We start from the raw sequence: 15,335 nt of genomic DNA on the forward strand, positions 1-15,335 counted from the left end.
CCTGCCTGCAATTTTTATAGCCCTGTTTTCCCCCCAAGTGAAGAATGCAAAATACTCAAAACTGAGCTTGTTTCTTTTCTTTCACAATAGGTCCTGCAGGTTCTTCACCCTCACAATCTCTCCAGCTGGGCCTGATGCCTCCACCTCCAGGATGACTTCCTCAGTTCGGATCCTTACGGTCACTTTCCTGGGCTCAGACCTCCTGGAAGGTTTTCTTTCTCTGATTTTGCCACTTACCCCAAACTTATTCAGTCTCTCCCTGTCCTTTCCACCAGAAGCATTTTTTCTAAATGTAAGCCCACAGTGTCATCCCTTGGCTTAAAACCCTGAAATATCCTTGGTACTCCCAAAGCTGGCCCCAGGCTGCTGCTGTTGCTGCGCACCCTCTGTAAGCAAACAAGCCACACTCCCGGTGTCCTCCTCCTTCCAGTGCTGTGCCGTCTGGAGGCACCAGAGACTGGGAGGGAGAAGAATCTGCAGGATCCATTCCGAAAGAAATACATCACAACTACCCACCAGGCTCCGGCTTACTCCGCGGATGCTGGAAACATCTGACGCTGAGCCAGCTGCCTCCTCCCGCACCTTCAGTGTGGCCATCCTAGGAGGCTCTGACACCCCACGGACGACGGGTCACTGGGCTCCATCATCGTCATCAAACGCACACACACTCCACCCATGCACACGCACACTGACACAAGTTCACACTCACACTCGCACGCTCACCTCCCTTTCAGCTGAGGCCACACTCCACGTTTCTGAGAGAAAGCGGGCGAGGCAGCAGGAGCTCTGCGGGGTAACCGGCTTGTCAGCTTGCCTGTGTCCCAGGGCACCCAGAGAGTGGGTGCGTGACTTCCCGGGCGTCTGGGAGGGCGTTTCCGGAAGAGCGTAGGGTTTGCGCAGCAGGTGGCCCCGCCCCAAGGTGGGTGGGCCTCGTCCAATCTGTGGAAGCCTGAATAGGACAAAAAGGTGGAGGGCGTTTGGATTCGCGCAGCCTGACCCAGGGGAGACATGCATTTTCTCCGGCCATTGGTACTCCAGGTTCTCAGGGCTTCAGGCTCTGACTGGAGTCCACACCATTGGATCCCGGCCCTCAGGTCTTGGAACTGGCACCGCCAGCATTCCTGGGTGTCCGGCTGGCAGACAACAGATCGTGGGACTTCTCAGCCTCCAGAATGGCATGAAATATCTCCTTACGAATCTCTTCCTATGCACGTTTATCCTATTGGCTCCGTTTCTCTGCAGAACCCTGACTAATACAAAACCCCTCATCTCACAGAGTGCACAGCAGTGCACTCACATCTTCCCCTCCCCTGCCTTCCCTACCCCAAGCTCCCTCCGACCAGAGGCCAATCCCGCTGCGGCGCCCAGGACCCACCCTCTGCACCAGCCTTCCTTCTTGTTTTCTAAAGCTCGCCTTTTCTGTGGGCTTCCAAGGCTGCTCTTCAGCATCCTTACATCAGACCCTTCCCGTCTCTCAAAAACATTTTCACGGGGACTGCAGGCTCCTTCTCTCTCCTTGATAACCAAGTACTATATACCCCAGGTCCCTAACTCACAGCCCAGAGTTGTCCTAGGTCGGGTCCTGACCTCAGTGCCTTCAAATCCGACAGGCCGTCTACTCTCCTGTGACATGCAGCATCCCACGGCTTTTCCTAAAACACCTCCTCTGTCAGCTTTGCTGTCACCCACCCTCCAGGGCTCTCTGTCACAAGCCTGCCCTTTGCTAGCATCTTAGCCTCTCCACCTCCCGGTGGTCCTGTCTGCGATACCCCCTCTGTGTGTCCCAAGGCCCTCCAAAGGAAGAGGTCTGTCTCAGGTACAATTAGATTGAGTTGCAATGCAAGGGCTTGAATTGCAAAGAGGTTCATTTTTCTTTTTGTAGAAAAGTCTGGGACCAGCTGTCAGAGTCTGGTGTGACCACTGCATGGTCACCAGGACCAGGCTGTGTCCACCTTTTCTGTTCTGACCTTTTTCCCATGGGCCGTTGTCCACGTCACCTCTGGTCACCAGCTGCAGCAGCCGCATTCTTGCTCCAGGCAGCAGGAAGAAGCTGAGACCAGAAAGCAGAAGAGGCTAGTCCTGCCTGGTCAGCCCTCGGGGGCTTTGCCCAGACAGCCCTTCCCCACCCACGACTCTGATGATTTCAATATAGATGCCACCCTCTGAAAGGGGAGCTGGCAGAGTAGTTCTTGGGTGTGGCATTGCCACCTCTGTGGCTGAAAAAGTAGGGGATTGAGAATTGGAGTACACATCTGACCTGTCTCCATACAGTGTCCCAAAGGGGACCACGGACTTCACACAGCGCTGTTCTCTGAGTTTTCTCACCTCTGTCCCAGTGGCTGCAGAAGCCAAAAGCCCCAGAGCCCAGCTCCCCTTCCCTCCTTTCTCCCCGATCCCATCTTCCATCCTTCCGTGCTTCCATGAGCCTGCCCCTCATCCTCCTCAGGACTGGAACTGGCTGCCGGATTCCTCCCTGGCTCCATGGGGACTGGCTCAGGAATCTGAGCTGCTGACGGCTCTGTGGGCCAGCTGGGAGGATTCATGCCCCATTGGGGCTGAGAGGAATGAGGTGAGGGCTGTGGGGTTTGCCCAGGATCTCCTGAAATATCAGGTCCAGGAACCGCAACAGGTTCCTGAGAGTCCAGGACTCTCATTCCGCCTTCTGGCCACTGTTGGGACTGACGCTGGCAGGATCCAGGGCTCTGGAAAGCTCCAGGGGAAAGTTAAGGCATAACCCATCTTCTCTGAGAGGGAACTCAGGGAGTATCTAGCTCAATTCTACAGAGGCAACCCCAAGGCAGGACCTGCCCAGGGTCACTTGGAGAGCTGGGTGGGAGGAGGGAGAGACTTCCCCAGTTCAGAGTGACAAAGCCCCCCTGCCCCAGGGATGGCTGAGATCCAAGTCCTCAAAATCACACCGCCATCTGGAAGGTGTGAGAGCCAGGTTCGTCCTCAGCATCGACGCTGCAGTGCACACTGTTCGGTGCCAGGTGCTGGCTGACCCTGCCCTGGGGGAGGTGATGGACAGGCACAGAGGGGGAGCCCTGCAAAGGAGGGTCCCTGTTACAGCAGAGAAGGAGAGCACCTGATAGGACTCCAAGCACTGTGGCCGGGCTGCAGAGAGGCCTGCGAGTCCTGTAGAGAGAAGGTGGAGCTCCCATAGGCCTTGCAGGTTTCACTAAGCAAGAGTGGAGAAGACACAGGCTGGACAAAGGGAAGTGGATGGGACAACCAGCCATGCAGCGGCCTCACAGGACACAGCTGTGAATTGGGGAGGGGAGCCATGCCCCTGTTGGCCCTCCCAGGACCCGGGTGTAGGTAGGTGGGGCCACAGCTCCAGACACCTGCAAGGGTAGCTGTGCCTGCAGCCCTCCTCACCCATTTGGGCACACCCAGAGTCTAGGCTGCGGTGCAGAAGCTCACAGGAGGATCAGTGCATCCAGAGTCTCCCCAACATTGAATATGCACATCACACGCATGCACCCATGGGCCAGAGTCCCTGGTGAGCACACACACGGCACCTGCAGACATGCCTGCACATGCGAAAGCACACAAGCACACACAACTGTGCAGGACCGCACAAGCTCAGTCACACACACACTTATGCACGCTTATACACCCTCCACACGCACTCCCACACACTCCCACAACACACACGTTCACACACACACACTAACACACACACGTTCACATACACACAGGCACATTTATACACCCTCCATGCACACACTCATACACCCCAACACACACGCACATGTGCAGACACTAACACACGTTCACATACACACACACTCATGCACACTTGTACACCCTCCACATACTCACACACCACCACAACACACATGCTCACACTAACACACATGTTCACCTACACACACGCATACTTATACACCCTCCACACACTCACAACATGCACGCTCACATGCACACACTAACACACACACATTCACATGCACACACCCTTCACACACCCCCACAACACACACTCACATGCACACACATTCACATACACACATGCATGTTTATACACCCTTCACACACACCCACAACACACACACTCACATGCACACACGTTCACATACACACATGCACGTTTATACACCCTTCGTACACATACTCCCACAACACGCTGATATGCACACACTAACACACACACGTTCACATACACACCCTTCACACACACCCATAGCACACACACTCACATGCACACACGTTCACATACACACATGCACTTTTATACACCCTTCACACATACACTCCCACAACACACGCTCACATGCACACACTAACACACACATGTTCACATACACACACCCTTCACACACACCCACAACACGCAAACCCACATGCACACATGAACACACACACATTCACATGCACACACCCTTCACACACACCCCCACAACACACACGCTCACATGCACACACGTTCACATACACACACTCATGCACGTTTATACACCCCTCACACACACCCACAACACACACGCTCACATGCACACACACACGTTCACATGCACACACCCTTCACACACCCCCACAACACACACTCACATGCACACACTACATACATTTATACACGTGTTCACACTCACGCACACGTGCCTACACTCCCCCGGGGTGGTAGGCTCGCCTGTCCCTCGGCACCTGCCAACCTGTGGGAGCTGCGGGGACTCCACCCAACTCCCCCAGTTACTCTCTTCAGAGAACGTTTTATTAAGATGATTTGCCAGGCCCATCTCGAATTTCACAGGACTAACTAGCCCCATCTCTGACACCCCTCAGGCACCCTCTGATCTGACAGAAAGGAAAATGCGCTCCCATCCCAGAGCCAGCAGCTCCCCAGCGCCCTCCGCGTCCCACCAGCAGAAACCAGGACTCCATCTCTTTGATGTGTAGGTCGCTTACTCTGGCACCCAAGCTTGCCTGAAAGTTGGGAATATGATGACTCACCGTATTTGGCAGCTCATATGTGTCTATATTTCAAGACATTCATGCTCATGCTCATTACAATTAGGGCTGGAGAATCAGCGCAGTCAGCTGCCAGAATTAAGTGCACAATTCACATCAACCTTTCAGACCGGACAGAGAGCACCGGCTGACATTCATTCCTCCAGCAGCAGGAAATGCTACAGCAGAAGGGGGCCTTCGAGATGGGCCAGCTCCACTCCTAGCATGGTTGCTGGGCATCTGCACAGGCCAGGCGTTTCTCTACGGGTCAGGGGAGCTGCAGCAAGATCCCAGGTCCTGACCCAAGGCAGTCCTGACCCATGGTCTGTCCCCATCAGCCATTCCCTGGAGCTGCGCTTCAGCTGCGGAGGTACTTCTGGAAGGCAGGTGGAGGAGGTAAGGCTCCTTCCCAGCCTGGAGGTACTTCTGGAAGGCAGGTGGAGGAGGTAAGGCTCCTTCCCAGCCTGCAAGTCTGCGGTTCAGGTGGCCTGTAGTAACCTATACTCACACAGGTGCAATTGAGAACTCACTAAGGCAAAAGGGCCTTTGTCGACCCACAGAAGTGATGAGTCCAAGTGCAGACCAGGCTTCAGGTATGGCTTGACGGAGGCACACAGGCTGTCTTTCCAGCTCCCAGTGCAGGGTGTCTGGGTGCCCTCTACTGACAAGATAGCAGTAGGAGCCAGGGACCTTCTGTCCTCTCAGTAACAAGTTCAGAGGGAAAGCCAGGGTCCCCGCCAACGTTTCCTGTCCCCTCTGTGTACCCAGTCCTCAGGTTCATCTCTCTGTGGCTGGAGGAGTGCAATGCCCAGAGCTGCTCAGGTCTAAATCACTCAGGCTTCACCTGCCAGGAAAGGTGCTCTCCCCAGTTTCAGGGACCAGGACTGGGGGGAAGGCTGTCCTGGGAAAATGTGGGTGGAGGTGTCCAGCAAAGGATAACCAGACACTGGGGCAGCAGGGACCTGGGTTCACCCCAGAAGGCTGGCTTCCACCCAACGATGACATCACCACGGGAGATAGAGGCAGACTGGGAGGAGGTGAGAGGACAGAGCCCAAGGGTCCTTTCACAGCCCCAGGGGGAAGGGAGCACTGAATCAACAGGAAGGAATAAAAAGGGAGTTCAGAGGAGATAGGGCTGCACTGGCAGACATGTGCCAGGACCCCAGGCTGGGGAGGGGCTGGCAAGGCAGGAGGGAGGGAGGCCGTGGCCAGAGTAAGCAGGGCCTCTTCCCCTCCTGGGAGCTCAGCCAGACTGCCTGCGTGCCCTGTGGGGACTCCGTGGGGAGTGGAGATCATGTCATGAGTCTTAATTTGGGCGCTGTACCCCTACGTCGCTCTGATCACATCTGTGGGTCCTCATTTGGAGGCTGCCCCACCCCAGTCGCTCTGATCACATCTGTGGCTGCTTCTCCCACAGGCTCCCACAGGTTCCTGTGATTAGGTCATTTGCCACCGGGAGAGCTTGGGACCCTCACTGTGCACCCCCGCCCCCTTGCCACTGCCGGTGGAGTGCACGGCACAGCACCCCTCGAGGGGCAGGAGTTGAACTCATATGCACTTGAGGGGTCGTTGACCACGGGAGGAAGGAGGGAGGGACAGGCAGGCAGACACCAATAGCCGCGGGCAGTTCCCAGTCTCTCACCTGAGACAGGACAGGGAGGTAGGGCAAGCCTAGCATGAATGCTGGGTGGAAATGCCCAGGGGAGCCACAGGGAGCAAGAGGTGGATTCCAGGAAGATGGTGCTCTGGTAGGTGGGAGCATGGAGCACAGAAGGCAGGGCGGCTGGGCTGGACCCTCCCCAACGAGGGCTGTTGAAGGGAGGGCAGGGCGAAGGTGGGATGGAGATGGTGGATGTGGAGGGACACGGGCAGAGAGCCACGCATCCTGCGGCAGGCTCACCCCCAGACAGGCTGGCAGAAGAGGGGTCACCAGCAAAGCGGGAGCGGGCAGAGAGGTGAGAGGTGTGGAGGGTAGAGGCCATTGCACCGCAGTGCAGTGTCTGATCAGCAGCTGGTCAGCAGCTGGAGGCTACTCTCCTCTACTCCACAGCTCCAGTTCCTCTCCAAAACTCAAAATCCCATCTCTGCAGGTCTCAGCCAATCCTGCTTCTGCCTGTTTTATTTCCTGCCCAGAGCAAGTACAGAACCAGGGGCCATCGATGGGTGAGAAATCACCACGCCTCCAAGCCGTATTTTTCACAGTAACAAGTCATTACTTTGTGCCTGGAGTCATTTCTCAGGATCTTAATGCATTCGTTTATCAATCAATACTTAATTGATGTCTATAAAGCATGTTCAAAATCAGAGGTGAGAGCAGCTCACCAGGTACCGACTTCGTGTCTGGAGCCACCTTGTTAAGGAGCAACTCCTGGCATGGGTGCCGTGTCTGCACCCTCAGTAGCTCTGGGTGGGTGCACTGGGGTCCTCACAGCCCCTTCTCACCACTGCAAATGGAAATCTCCACCTGGGAGAGAGACTCAGCTGTGCCCATCCAGGAGTCTGGGGCCTACCAGCAGCAGAAGGTACAGTGTGGCCAAAGGCAGAGACATTTCTGTCATCAGACCTGGTCCCCAGCCCGACTCTGCTGCCCACTTACTCCTGGCCAGGGCGAATTCATCAACTGTGTCGAGCCTGGCTGCTTCTCCAACCAACTGGGAGTCCCAGTCTCGACAAGACTGAGTGGGGTGAAGGCGGCCAAGAGCTCAGCAGAGACTGTTCCACCAGGAAGTGTTCGCAAATGTGGGCTGTTGAACCTGCTTTCGTTAGATCTAGATCCAGTTCTGCGACCATGTTCATGACTTAGATCATAACTGAAGGGCGGGTCAGCTGAGGCTGGGCCGTTTAGGGGTTTGGCTGCTAATTCAAGGACACCTGAGTTTGGATCCCAGAGTTGCCTCCAGACCCAGATGGGGCCTCAGGCATGATGGGCCTGCAGATGCTGTTTCATCTTCTGCAGGGTGGTTAAGGGAGATCTCAGGCTTGTAGGAGACAAAGCACATCGCCCCGAGGAGCTCAGGAGGCACAGATGACAGCCACCCTCCTTATCCACCCTGTCTCCTGTCACAGCCCTCACGAGTGCTCAAGCAAGGCTCAGGGCCTGATGGACGTGGCTGCCTCCTCCCAGAGGACAGGCATGTCTCCGCTGCCTGCACCAGCCAGCGGCCCTTCTCCCCGGCCAGGAGATCCTACAAGGAAGGCCAAGGGCTAAGGAGGTAGGCTAGGGATGGGCTCTGGTACACAGGCCCCGTTCCCATGATTGGAAACTTCCCAGGTGCCATTTGTGACCCTGACACGCTGTTTCGAGTCTGGCTTTCCCCAGGGTGCCAGGAGTGGGCCCAGACCCTTCCGAGAGCCAGCCTGCGGCCGTGCTGGTGACTGATGGGGGATGAGGCCGTTGTCCCGGCCTTCCTGGGAGTCAGAATGTTGATTGAATGGCCATTTCACTCTCTCCAACAAGCAAGTAACAGTGTAAACTGGGGTCTAATTTATCAAAAACAGTCGCTTGTATTCTGCGTGCCCCATGTTCTGCGCTGAAATATAGCTGCTGCCCAGCTCCTGGCCCATGTGCGTGCGATTTCATGATATTTCAGTTTTATGGAGGACATCTCACTGATGAATGTCTCTTAGTGAACGATCATTCTGGAATCTATTTTGCCTTCAAAGAGGCTTCTCCTGGAATGTGCTGGGAGGGGCGGGCACTGTGTTATATATAAATTCTCTGCCAGGAGCGCCCAGCAGGGGTGGGAATGAGATCGGCAGGAGACGAGAATGAAATGTGTGCGGCTATGGCCAAGCCTGTCCTCCCTGCCACCGTCTGAGGGCTGCTGGGATGGGCAGGAAGTCCGGATGTGGGATGGGTGGCCCAAGTGGCACCCCCAGCTCCACCACCTGCCACTGCCTGGCCTTGGGCAGCTCACTCCCTCTGGGAGCCTGGGCTTCTCATGGGGCGTAATTATTTACAAATTGCTGCCACTTTGCTGCTTGTTCTTGGCCATCATTACATGCCGGGCAGGGCTGGGACTGGAGGCTGAGCTGTGTCCCAGTTACAGGTGACCGTGCCAGAGCTGCCAGGGATCCTGAGGCACAATGAGAGCCTTCCCTCCACCCACCCTGTGCTTTCTGCCTGGCAGGTGGCGAGACATTGCAGGCTGTAGGGTCCTCAGCACTTAGGCTCCCTGTGCTCTCTCTCCCTGCATACCTGGAGCTCCATTCTCTCTTGTTGGTGGCCTAGAAAAAGTCTCTGGAATGGAATCACTCAGGCTCTGGTGCTGATGCTGTTACCGCTTGTCCAGGGGGCCCCGGATAAGTCCCTCCCACTCTCTGGACTTGGAGACCATGTCTGCAAATGAGGCTGGAGAATGAGATGGTCCCTACAAGGCCCTCTGGCACCTGGAGGGACTGAGTGTCCCAGCCTGGGCCCTGCAGCAGCCCTTCCATATTGTGCACACCAGGAACCCTGAATCCTATCCCAGCACTAGGAGGGCTGCTGTCAGCCAAGAACAGGATCGTCATCCCCTCCATCCCCTGCACAATGGAGCACAGCTGCCCTTTCTAACACCTTTGCTCTAGGTTGAGGTTCTTAAAGGGGAGTCCCTGGCCAGCAGCATCAGCCTCACCTTGGAGTGTGCTAGAAATGCAGATTCTCAGGCCCCTCTGCAGTCTATGGAATTCAGAAGTCAGGTGCTGGGGCCCAGGAATCTATTGTAACAGTCTGCATTTTCTGCAGCTGCTGGAGCAGATACCACAAACTCAGTGACTGCAGAGTGCACGCGCTCCCCACCTTACAGTTCTGTAGGCTGGGATCCCAGTGGGCTAAGAGCAAGGAGTCAGGAGGCTTCGTTCCTTGCTGGGTGCTGCAAGGAAGAAGTCGTTTACTCGTGGTTTTTTTTTTTAATTTCCTTGGCCCATGGTCCTTCCTCCACCTTCAAAGCCAGCAGCCCCGTGTCTTCTGACCTTCCATCATCACATCGTCCTCTGACCCGTGTAAGGACCCATGTGATTAGGGTGGGCACGCCCGGGCGATCTTCCCATCTCAAAGTCCTTGACTGAATTATATCTGCAAAGTCCCCTTTGCTATGTAAGGTCACGTGTTCACAGGATCCAGGGTTTAGGACTTGGACATTTTTGGAAGCCCATTGTCCTGCCAATAGCACAAGACCTCCAGGTGATCCTGCTGTATAATGCACAGTGAGAGACAAATGCTCTAACGGACCACCAACAGCAGAATGTAAGCAGAGACGGGGACCCCACCTTCCTCCCCAGTCTGGCCCTGTGCCTATCAAATTATAGAACTTTTGTAAGCAAATGAGTTCATTGGTGAATAAATGAATGACTGGTGAGATGAAGAGTGGGGCGTAACGGCCACAGGTAGGGCTGCCAAATAAAATGCAAGATGCTTGGTTAAATCTGAATTTCTGATAAATAACAGGTACTTATGTTTTTTGTTTTTTTTTTTTTTTTTTGGTGTTTTGCTGGTTTTTTTGTTTTTGTTTTTGTTTTTGTTTTTTTGAGACAGAGTCTCGCTCTGTCGCCCAGGCTGGAGTGCAGTGGCGGGATCTCGGCTCACTGCAAGATCCGCCTCCTGGGTTCACGCCATTCTCCTGCCTCGGCCTCCCAAATAGCTGGGACTACAGATGCCCGTCACCACGCCTGGCTAATTTTTTTGTATTTTTAGTAGAGATGGGGTTTCACCGTGTTCGCGAGGATGGTCTCGATCTCCTGACCTCGTAATCAGGCTGCCTCAGCCTCCCAAAGTGCTGGGAGTACAGGCGTGACCTCCCGCACTTGGCTAACAAGTAGTTTTTTTTACCACCAGTGTGCCTCTAACAGAGATATATTTTTTTAAAAATATTTTTTTATCTGAAATTCAAATTTAGCTGATATCCTGTATTTTTCTTTGCCAAATGTGGCATCTCTAAGCATCAGTCCAGCCATGGCGCAGGTGGTGAAGCTGGGAATTTGTTGCTCCCTCCAGAACTCTGTTTCCCTGTTCAATGTTCTAGAAAGCATCCTCTTCTCTTGCAAATCCTGTTCAATTTCTCAGAGAGGATGAGGCCTCCTTCTGCTTCCTGTTCTCCATCAACCGATATTCCCATCCCAACCCCCTCCTAGAATTTGTTGATCTGGAGTCTGAAATCTTCTACCAGGAGTTCAGGCCGTGATGGGCTGATGAGAAACCCGGTTCTCACATGAATTCTGCACCCCTCCTTTGGGAACAAGGAAGACCCAAGCTTGCTTATCTCTAGATCCTACAGGGGATATTCAAGAATCCCTGGTTTTGAGGCTGGGGGATGGAGCTGCATGGGAGAGCCAGGAGGAGACCCTGGCACAGCGCGCTCTGAGTGCAGGGTTGCTGCTGGCCCACTCCGTTCCCTCCGCACTCTGGAGGATGTGGGGTGGACACCGTGAGGGTGCAGCCACACAGAATGGCTAGGTCTGTCCCTGCGTCCCCATGCGCAGAGCTCTGGAAGGCAGGCAGACGTCCTCACATATCTGTGAGCCAAAAGGTTAAAAAAATAAATAAATAAATAACAACAAGAATACCCCACTCCAATGTTCTTATGCTTATGGGTTCTACAGACTTGTACGTATATATGCATATATATAATGTAACAAAAATTCTTGATTTCATCTTCAGAGACATAAATGGAAGAAAATGTACATAAAAGAGAGTCCACTTAAACGTGATCCTCTCAAAGGAAGAAAAGAACGGGGCTTTCTCATCCACATCGACCCGGTGAGGCCCAGACACCCCCACCTCTTCCTCTTAGAGCCCTATTGTGCTTTGATCTTCCTAATAATGTGTTTCTTTCCTGGTAATAGGTTTTCATCATCCTCACAGCCTATTGATTAGAACTCTTTTCCAGGGTTTTGAGATATTGGCTAAAATAAGGGATGAAATGATTCAGTCTTCAGGTGATGTTTCCAAGGAGGCGTGTTGGTAATGTCCTCCCACGGCGAAGGACCTGGCCAAGATAAACCACGCAGGAGGCCCGGAAGGCAGACCCTGCTCCAGGTCAGCCTCACTGCTGTCCCTTCTGGCCTCTTGACATTTTGGTTTTGGCGTGGTGAATGCGGCTACCACAGTGGGCCGGCCAGCACGACCCCCTGGCCAGACCTAAGGGCAGGCAGAGGGAAGGGGAGGGTCAGGGATGGGTGGGTGGCTGTGTGTGTCCCCTTTGCTGAGGTTGGGGCACGGTGGTTTCTGCAATCCTCAGCCCAGGGACTTCTATGCAAGATCTACAGCTTTAAGGGGGAAGGAATGACCCATCCCAGGCTGTCTTCGACTGTTGGGGCTCCCATAACAAAATGCCATAGACTTAGGAGCCGATAACAACAGCCATTGATTTCCCATGGTTCTAGAGGCTCCAGCAGAACGTCTGGTGAGGGCCCTTCCCTGATTCCTAGACAGCACCTCTTTGCTGTGTCCTCACCTGGTGGAGGGCTGAGGGATCTCTCTCAGACCTCTTTTTAGAGGGCACTGTCCCCATTCACGAGTGTTCCACCCTCAGGACCTAATCACCTCCCAAGGGCCCCACCTTTTAATACCATTGCATGAAGGATTAGGTCTCAACACGTGAAACTGCAGGACACACACACTCCGCCCACAGCAGATGCCCTGACGGGGCTGTGACGTGTCGTGAGCAGAGCCCCAGCAATGGTCTGGAGGGTGCTGGAGGGGCACATAAGTCCAGCAGAGCGCAGGGACAAGGTGAGAAGCCAGAGGGGGCTGTGTGGGCTGCACTGGGTTAAATCAGGAGGCCTGGGGTTGCCTGGTGAGGAGCCCTGGCCCACGACGTGGGGGAGCCTGTCGGCACAGGAGTGTAGGCCACTGGCTTGTGGGCAGCCTCCCTCAGGAGGGTGTGGGACTGATGAGCAGGTGTGGGAGCAGGTGCAGGCATCAGGACGTGTCCCCTGCGGAAGCAGCTGCCGTAGGATCACTTCCCCCACCAGCGGCCAGGAACGGCATTGCATTTGGACTCTACATGAGTCCACCTTCACTCATCGCCAGCTGAGGCCTCATTTTCTCATCTCTAAGACACAAACAACCACATCCCTCTTCCTAGGAACACACACACACACACACACACACATACACACGAGATTGTGCCGCTCATAACTAAACGCAGTGAAAGGTAAATGAAAGTGCCCCTCCATGGAAATCGACCCCAATTCAGCCTCTAAACCTGAGATGCAAGATTCAGCACCAATATGTCAAGGAAAAGTGTTTCTCTGCATTGATCCTTGAGGATACTAAATGTGTATTTTAAAAAATAAATTCTATCTCCAAGTGTTCGGTGAGACAGAGAGAGAAACAGCCGCTTCTGACGCGAGCACAAGGACGCAGCTTTTCTGGAGGCTTCCTCACTGCAGGGCCCATCCATCACCTTCAGGGGTTCGATGAAACCGTTGCAAATATGATCAATCATCTTTTTATTGAATTAAGACAAATGGCTGGTTATTAATAGTCTAAGACTTAATGAGGAAAATGGATAATGCCGCACAGGGAAAAGGCAAAGGACTGAGCACACAGCCTCTGCATTTTTTCTGGAAAGATCTGGAAGTGTCTTCAGTGAGAAAAGCCCCGGGCTGGATGATCTCTTTGATTCCCACTAAGGACTCAAGGAAGCAAAAACTCCTAGGTTGACCCTTCCTCCACCGCCTTCTATCTGTGTGATCTTCAGGCAGTGACTTGACCTCTCTGAGCTTCCGCCTCTTCACGAAGGTGCTTGGCTTATGATGTTGTGCCCGGCAGACACAGAACGAAAGAAGCAGAGTCCTGGCCTCCAACATCTGAATTGCGTTCGGGACAGAACGGTGCATCACCTGCGGTTCTGAGGGGGCCGGCGGGATCAGATGCTGGCACAGGACATGGGAAGAGGGGTGCGTGTGGGGCAGAGCCGTGCAGCAGGTGCACAGCTGTGCAAGGTGCCCTGACGGGTCCTCTCTGCTCCGTGTTTCCAGAAATCCTTGGAAAGGAGCTCAAGCGGCGCAGTATCTGGAGCGTGTTGTGGACTTGGTTGGGATGCCTGGTGTCTGTTTATGGCAGCACTTCTGGGGAAACAGATTGTGTTTATGTCAGAGAGAAAAGACCATGTTTCGGGGCAATCCCCGCAGCTTGTTAGGTCAAATTGACACCCCCAGCCCATCTGCCTCAGCAGGGTGCCTCGGCCCCACTCAGTGCTGCAGACAGGAGCCTCCCAGGAAGCAGCCGAGCTCCAGGGACGGGGAGCCCCACCACCGAGCACAATGGTCAATCAGCCCCTTCCTAGAAGCACGTCAGGCTGCCCGGAGTGCTCTCTGTCCGTCGTTCCTGCAGCCTCCACGGGCACTGACCCAGGTGGTCCCTGGCTGGATGGTCAGAACTCAGAGCCATGAGCTGTGGCTCCTGACTCCCTCCTGAACGACAGGGTCCAGGGAGACAGGCAGACATGGAAACCTCAAGTGTAGTGGGGGCTGTGGGCTGGGGATGCCGCATTGGGCAGTCAGGGGCACAGCAAAGAGGACATGACCTCAGGTCCTCGGCAGCAGGGAGGGAAAGCATGGAGTACAGGCTGAGACAGACGCAGGAGAGAGCTCCACAGAAGGGCCTATCAACAACAAAAGGGTGTTCATTCTCAGACCGAGGGTGTGATGGATCCCCCCCAAGCAGCTTGGATGAGAAGATGCAGACCCCCTGCTTAGGCCTCGGGCGTCCATCCAGACTCTGCCCAGGTCCCTCCCGTAAGCTCTGTCCTCAGCACTGTGGTCAGGAGCGCTCATGCCCCGTGACTATGTGTGCCTGCCTGGCCGCATGCAGCCCTCTGTGCTCGGGTGCCTGCTGTATTCTGTCTTCCTGGGAGACACTTCCTCGCTCTGCAGGAGTCAGCTCAGAACATCCCATCCAGAGCAGGCGTCTGCTGTGATGTACCCAATGCTATCTCTGCCTCCCGCAAAAACCAGCTCCTCCTCATCTGAGAAGGGAAACAGCTTCTGCACTCCATGGGTTAGCCAAGCACAGAACCCTGCCCTGGCTGCAGCTGAGTCACCCCAGAGAGCCAGCGGATCCTTCCAGCATCTTTTTGCACTGGAGCCAGAAGACGGACGTTTCCCCTGGTGGCAAAGCTGGATTGTTGGGGCTGGGCCCGCTGCGCATTCCAGTGAGGAAATGCGGCCACACAGGCCCAGCAACTGAGAAAAGGCAAACTGTGCACAAAGCCCTGAAGGTATAATTTATCCACTAAAAAGGTTGGTTTTGGCCAGGCACAGTGGCTCACGCCTGTAATCCCAGCACTTTGGGAGGTCAAGGTGAAATATGACCTTGAGGTGAAACCCTGTCTCTACTAAAATACAAAAGATTAGCTGGGCGTGGTGGCAGGTGCCTGTAGTCCCAGCTACTCGGGAGG

At 54.5% G+C, this 15,335-nt stretch overlaps 1 long non-coding RNA gene across 1 annotated transcript; it reads left to right on the forward strand.

The window, feature by feature from the left end:
- The first annotated feature begins 660 nt into the window (after positions 1-660).
- Positions 661-11,644, forward strand: LOC117096716. Its single transcript, XR_004442606.1, has 6 exons — positions 661-3,263; positions 5,080-5,217; positions 5,463-5,543; positions 7,001-8,162; positions 9,677-10,177; positions 11,588-11,644. It is a non-coding gene; the product is annotated as an uncharacterized LOC117096716 (long non-coding RNA).
- Positions 11,645-15,335: the final 3,691 nt, after the last annotated feature.

Source organism: Trachypithecus francoisi, unplaced genomic scaffold, assembly GCF_009764315.1.
Source record: "Trachypithecus francoisi isolate TF-2019V2 unplaced genomic scaffold, Tfra_2.0 Lachesis_group14, whole genome shotgun sequence".
NCBI lineage: Eukaryota > Metazoa > Chordata > Mammalia > Primates > Cercopithecidae > Trachypithecus > Trachypithecus francoisi.